The following is a 7,405-nucleotide window of genomic DNA, read 5'->3' on the forward strand; positions in this document are numbered from 1 at the left end:
AGAACTAAGGTCTTTTAAAATAGAGTTATCTATTGAAAATGAATGTAAGAACCCTAGCTGAGAATGCTGTTCATTTAGTTAGCTTTCTAATTTTCACTTAAACAGTTTAAATAAAAGAATATGACATTCTCCATTGTGATTCAAAGGAAATAGAACATAGTAAGTCTTAGTTGTATGACCAGAAATCCTGTTTAAAATTTCATAATTTGGATTGTCGAAATTTGCACTTCCAAATGCAAATTTCACATACCATTTCACATGCCAGCCAAGAAACTGTGTAGTTATTTTATATAGATTCTAACAGCATCTGAATATAATATGTGCCCCTTATCATATTATAAAAATGTTGTTATGTCAATTGTATATGGAGATCTTTTCACAGAAGCTTCATCAAATGCTTAGGGTATTTACAGGTATAGAAATGATTGCATATTATTAGGCAATATGGGAAGATTCAGTGCAAAGAGCTGCTCTTAAGCTACTGACTTGTTTTGTGACTTTGAGCAAGTCACTTTCTCTCCTTAGACCATGTTTTGTTTTTTTTGTGTCTCCAGCATGAAGTATGTAGGTGCAACAATATTTGTTGAATGAGTAAATAAAAGGTCTCCTCAGTACAAATTGGAACAAAGTTTTTGTTTTTGTTTTCCTCTTTAGCGCTTTTGTTGGATTCAGTTTACATGTACCTCCTTTTAAATGTGAGTTATGTTTTTTATAATTATTTTCACATTTACTAAATGAAATCTGAATAGTGCAAAACAAATCCTTGCTGCCCACCACTCTCCCCAGGGTGTTCGAAGGGCCCAGGATGACTTCTCAAAGGTGGATCTACTGTTGCCAGGTTCAAACAGTTTTTTAGGGCTTTAAACCTGAGGATTCATTCTGGATGTGATTAGCATTTTGACAAGATTCAGGATTTTAGGTGGGCGTGGTGAGGCACACTTGTAATCTCAGCAACTTGGGAGACTGAGGCAGGAGGATACTAATTCAAAGCCACCTCAGCAACTTAGGGAGGCCCTAAGAAACTTAGTGAGATCCTGTCTCAAAAATTTAAAGAAAAGGTTATAGATGAGACTCAGTGGTTAAGCTCCCCTGGGTTCAACCCTCGGTACCAAAAAAAAAAAGGAAAGAAAAAAGATTCAGTATTTTACCTAACCTGCTCAAAGCAATATCTTATCATTTTTCCCTTATGTTTCCTCTGATAGGAAGCTAGAAGCAAGCACATAGCAGTTGCACTTTTCGGTAGCTAAAGGGTTTCAAGAACCTGATGAAGGATATCAATAAAGATAAAGGAGAACTTTTAAATTATGTAGTCATTAAGACTTTCAGGAAGTTTGGGTGTGTTTGTGTGTATGACAAGCATGCACTCAAAAGTTCTTAATTGTTCAAAAAAACATTGTTTAAAATTTCAAATAGTATTAAGAAAAATTGAAACAACTATTTTCATTTTTGTTAATTGGCTTTCAGGTCATATATAGACACATACTTTTGCTTGGTTGCAACCACTTATGTACAATTTTGTATTGAAATTCTTCTAAGCATTAATTTTTAGGGAATACAATCAATGGTAGCTAGTGGCTGAGCACTTTAATTCAGTTTAAGGGGTATATTGAGTGAGGACCTAGTTGTACTTTGCTCTTCTGCATTTTAGGTGTGATTATTTTCATTATTTATTTCATTTATTTAACTTGTGAGATATGTGAGAATATTCATTTGGTTAAAATGTTTATATTCAGGAGATTTTGAAAAGTAGCTTTTGTAAATTCAGATGTTGCCTATAAATTATGGGTGTTTTTTTATATTCTTAGAAAAAAAGATGATGAAGCATTAAAAAAAAAGGCATTTTAGAAAAAAAAAATCCCCCAAAATAGAATTAAATGCTAACATAATCTCTTACCCACTGTATACAATAGCCCAACTTTATAATGGGACAGGAGAAACGAAGCTTTCCATGGTGGCTTCTGCCTACTAGGATGAGCCAGCCAGGCAGGCAAGTCTAAGAAGAGAAAGGAGTAAATTAAGAAGTTCAAATAATAAGATAAGAAGAATGAGTAGAGGCATCAAAACTAGCTGTGAACAACATTTCCAATACAAAACAAGTTGACAACGCATTTAATTCCACAGAAAGTTAATAAATTTGTAATTATTGAAGATGTGTATCTGCACCTCTTTAGGTAATTCTGAAAGTAATTTTCCATATAAATGAATGTAAATAATTTATTCCATTTCCTTTAAATTTTTAAAATATTTAATTGACAAATAAAGATAGAGTATGATCAAGGTGTACAATGTGATGGTTTTATACATATACATTGTGTATTGACAGCCACAACCAAATTAACACATCCATTACTACCCATGCTATATATTAGATCTCCAGGATTTATTTATTCATCTTATTAATGAAAGTTTTTATCCTTTGATCAACATCTTCCCATTTCTCCCACACCTCAGCTCCTGGCAACCACAATTTTTCTGTTTTTATAGTTCAGCTTTTATTTTTCAGATTCTATGTAAGTGAGGAAAAAACAAAAAAAATCAAAACCACACACACAGACACAAAATGGCACATGCCTGTAATCTCTGACTCAGAAGGCTGAGGCAGGAGGATTGCAGTTTGAGGCCAGCCTTGACAACATAGGTCCTAAGCAACTTAAGGGAGACCCCATTGTAAAATAAAAATAAATAAAAAGCACTGGATATGTAGCTTTGTGGTAAAGTGCCCCAGGTTTAATTCCTTCCCCACTATAAACAAACAAACCCATAGAGCCCAGGAAACTGCTTTGCAACCATCTCATATCTCAGGTGTGTACATACTTAATTTAGTAAAGAATACAATCATTTTGAGGGGTGGGGGCACAGCTCAGAAGCAGAGTGTTTGCCTAGCATATGCAAGGCCCTGGCCTCCATCCCTAGCACTGGAAAAAACAAAACATTGTGAAGTACCTATAATGCATGTGTGCCAAGGGCTATTAGTTGAGGGGACACAATGATGAATGAGCAAAACACACATGAACTCTGGCTTCAGAGCTTAGTGTTGAGCCAGAGACACAGACATTGGTCAACCAAATACATACATGTCTAATGAAAACCTTCACAAGTGCTACCGTGGAAGAGTCCAAGGTTTTATAAAAGCTCGTGAACAGGGACCCTATCTGGGTGGGTACAGGCAGGTGTAGGAACACTTTCTTGAAAAAGTGACTTACAAGGTAAGATTGAAAGACTAAAGCCTTCTCAACTCACCTGAGAAGAAGGGGGTAAGAGGGAGGAGCTTCTTGGTTTGAGTTGATAGATAGATGTGTGTGAATGGTGACTCTCAAAGGAACCAAAAGTGCTTCCAGAGGAGAGGCAAGTAATTGGAGAGGTTGGCAGATGCATCATGGTCCCGCATTCACCTCGTCTTTCTAAGACAGATCATAAGAGAGCTCTATGTATGGGGTTCCAGGATGCTTGAGGCAATGAAGTAGCATTGAACACAGATTGGGATCAGGCTGACTTGGCTAGGGCTAATGAACTTTAAGAATAAAGTAAAATGAAGTAGTGGGTATAGCTCTGGTAGACATGTGTGAGGCTCTGGGCTCAAACTCCAGCACAAAAATAATGATAATAATAAAAGTAAAATAGTGATGTTATAATACTCCTCTTATACAGGTGTGAACCTGGCTGTGAACTGGCTATGATCACCAGGTGACTACCTGGCCATAACTCATAATATGACCCTAAGTAAACTGTGGTACATGAAAATCATTGCCAAAAAGCCTAGAATCTTTAGTAGAAATATCAGAGTCCTAGAAACTTTGAGAGACTATGTTAAGTGGAAGAAAAACAAGTCTTGCCATCCCCTCCTACCTTGCTCCCTGCTCACCTCCGGCCCAGCCTTGAATCTTTAGATGATGTGGCCCAGCAGAAACCAGTGTCATAAACACTTCTCTTTTTCTTCATCCTCTTGAGATGGTGGGAACTGGCTGGAGAGGTGTTTGCTTTTCTTCCAGACCTCTGAGGGCTGCTTTTTCTGGTCAGACTCAGCCCTCCTACTCTGAACTATCTGCTCCCACCTTGGTAATTTTCTTTCTGTTCTCACTGCTTCAAATCATATGTTTGTAAGTATGCATGTGACTATTGGTATTTGAGTTTGAAGAAATCATTGCAGAATTCCATGTATAACTCTAATTTCTGCATTCTTACCTGACCTCTGCTCCTCCCTTGAGGGGTTGGATTATAGATTAGGAAAGTTAGGAACCTGGTGTGGTGCCGCACGCCTATAGTCCCAGCAACACAAGAGGCTGAGGCAGGAGGATCACAAGTTTGAGGCCAGTCTCAGCAACTTAGTGAGATACTGTTTAAAAAAAAAAAAAAAAAAAAAAAAACGGCTGGGGATATAGCCCAGTGTTAAAGACAGCAGCGTTCCTGAGTTCAATCCCCAGTACCCCCTCAAGTCCCCCGCCATATAGAAAAGTTAGGGTATATCCAGACAGGATAAGTCTCCTTTCTAAAAAATACAGTACCTTGGCATGTAGCCCATGAATTGGGAGCCAAACCAAGAAAGAGGAAAAGAAAAAAAACTGTACTTATGGGAACTTCTTAGTGGAATGTTGGATGTGATCCAATGCACCTTGTCAATCCATCACCCTCTGTTCAAACACATAAGCTACTACCCTTTGTATTCAGGCTTCAGGGCTAATTCCCTTTTTATACTAAAAATCAGGGGGAAAGAGGCTTGAAGAAGGGAAATACTTGTGCTTAGGGAGGAACAGGGCCTTCAGCCACCACTGGAGTGAGTTTTCTTTGTCCTGTAGTTGTTCCATCCATCGTTCTGTTTGTCTGTGTTCCTAAAGGGCAGTGACAGTATCATATATCCATCTGCATCTCCAAGCTTTCCACGTTTATCAATAACTATTTGCTGAACAAATGAGTAACCAAACATAGGAGCACTCAGGTTGCCTGAATGGTGATTCCTGGATCTAAAGACATGGTGAAGGAAAGAGGATGGAAAGGTTTGAGGCATTTGGAGAAGGTGAATCCAGTGACGAGTAGAGGAAAGAGAAATCACTGTGAGTAAAATTGAATCAAGGGTTAATGATTTAAAAAACTATTCACTATGGGGAGAAAAACCTTAGTGCTTTTATTAAAAATTTTAAGAAATTGGTCAGGATCATGGTCCATTTGTACTGGTTATAGAAAATTAAAAGCTTAAGGTCTTGATTTTATCCTATCTTGACAGTTAAACTTACAGGGCCCCAGAAAGGTAATTCTGAAAGTTTAGGAAGGAAAATTTCCCTTGAAGAATTTCTAAGTTAGGTCTAGGGTGTGTCTCAGTGGTAGAGTGCTTGTTTAGCATGCTGAAGGCTCTGGGTTTGATCCCCAATACAAAGAGAGAGAGAGAGAGAGAGAGAGAGAGAGAGAGAGAGATTTTCCAGATTTTCAGGTTAGATTATTAAAGAGAATACCTTCAGCTAGTTATAGACTCAAGATATATGGGCTTCCAGTCTCCAGAGGTCTTCTTGCATACCTAGAAGGAGCACGGAATATTGTGTTCCTATCTTTAGCTTCCTGTATTTTTTTTTTTCAGGCCAGGAGATCAGTGCCAATATGTACTTGAAGAATACATAGTACCTGTCCTATCTGGAAAAGCCTATTCTGCCAGGTCTCTATGATGGAGTTAAGGACACTGCATATTTTCTCAGTAGCAGTTCTAAAAGCCTTCCCATTCAATCCTACTCAGAAATGGGTCCATCTAAAAAACAGAAAATCATTTTCTTGCTTGGTTACCATATATGTTAGAGTCTTAATCCTCAGTACCTCAGAATGTGGCCTTATTTGGAGATAGGGTCTTTTAGCAATGTAATAAAGCTAAAATGAAGCTTTAGGGTAGGCCCTCACCCCAGTGACTGGTGTCCTTATAAAAGGGGGAAATCTGGACAGAAAAAGACATGCAAAGAGCGAATATTATTGGCATAACTACAGCCATCATCTTTTCCCCAGCCCCACTTTATGAATACTGTTCTTATTCTCAAGAGATAGAGACTTGCTGTTCTCTGTTCTGTCCTTGAGAGATAAAAAGTTGCTCTTCTCTGTTCTCAAGAAACAGTAACTTGCCTTTCACAAAATCATATGATGCTTGCTATGCCAGTAGCAAGGGCTAAAACTGCCCCTGACAGGCGGCCATGATTCTGGCCTATAAAAGGTAATACTCAAGGGGAGCTGCTGCTGCTCTTCCTCTCCCACTGCTCTCTCTCTCTCTACTCAGAGCAGCCTGTCAGGGGCCTGACAATAAATCTGCTTATACTTCTATCTTTGGAGTGCCTGTGTGATCAATCCTGCGCCAGTTTTCTTTCAAATATGATGTGAGAAAACACAAGCAGGAGATGGTTAACTAAAAACCAAAGAACAATTTGAGTCCACCACAGCCAGGAGAGAGGCCTAGGACAAATCTTTCCTGTGTGCCTTCAAAAGCAACAGGACCCTGGTGGCACCTTGAGTTCAGATTTCTGCCCTCCAGAACTGTGAAACGGTTGATGTCTGTTTTATAAGCCACTCAGTTTGTGGAATGGTATTACCATAGCCCTAGGAAACTAACATAGTTGTTTTAAAAATAAGATTTTAGAAATATCTATATGACTCTCAGCTTTCAACAGTTTGAGTGGCTAGATATTTTCTGTGTGAGAATTTCCAAATAGCACTTAGCAGCTCTGAGAGTTTTTGGAAGTCTGTGTTTGTAAAACATAGAAAGAAAACAAAAGGATAGATGCTAAGGTGTTTGGCAGAGGTATCTCTGACTGGTAGAATTACTGGTACTTTTTTGTTGTGTGCTTAGTTGTTTTCCAAGCAAATATGTATTATTTTATTATAAAATATAGTGAATATAAAACAAAAGTTAGTATCAGCTTTGTTTGTTTGTCTATTTATTTATATATTGGGTATTGGGGATTGAGCCCAGGGCCTTGCACATGCTAGGCAAGTGCTCTACCTCTGACCTATACCCACAGCCCTTTTAAAATTTTATTTTGAGAAGGGTCTCACTAAATTGCTGAGGCTGGCCTTGAACTTGTGATCCTCTGAATCAATCTCTTGAGTCACTGGGATTGTAGGCATATACCACAGTTCCTGGCTAGTATCATTTTTTGAGTTAAGACTTTATTTTTCTTACGACTTTGCTGAATAGACTCTACCTTCTGGGTACCAACAGACCTGTCAAAGGACTTTCTATCCATGGCAGTCCACTGTATGGTTCAGAAGGAAGTCTAGTTAGCATATCATGATCAATAGCTTCTTGGATTTTGATCAAAAGTGGCTGGACTGTATCTGTCTTTGGATACATGGGAAATGAGCCCAAATTCCCAAGCTTCTGATACTGCAGTTAAGAGAGTCAAGTGTGAACCATTCTTTGTTGAAGGAGAGGGGCCATTGA

The sequence above is a fragment of the Marmota flaviventris genome, chromosome 2 (genome assembly GCF_047511675.1).
Source record: "Marmota flaviventris isolate mMarFla1 chromosome 2, mMarFla1.hap1, whole genome shotgun sequence".
In the NCBI taxonomy this organism is placed as follows: Eukaryota; Metazoa; Chordata; class Mammalia; order Rodentia; family Sciuridae; genus Marmota; species Marmota flaviventris.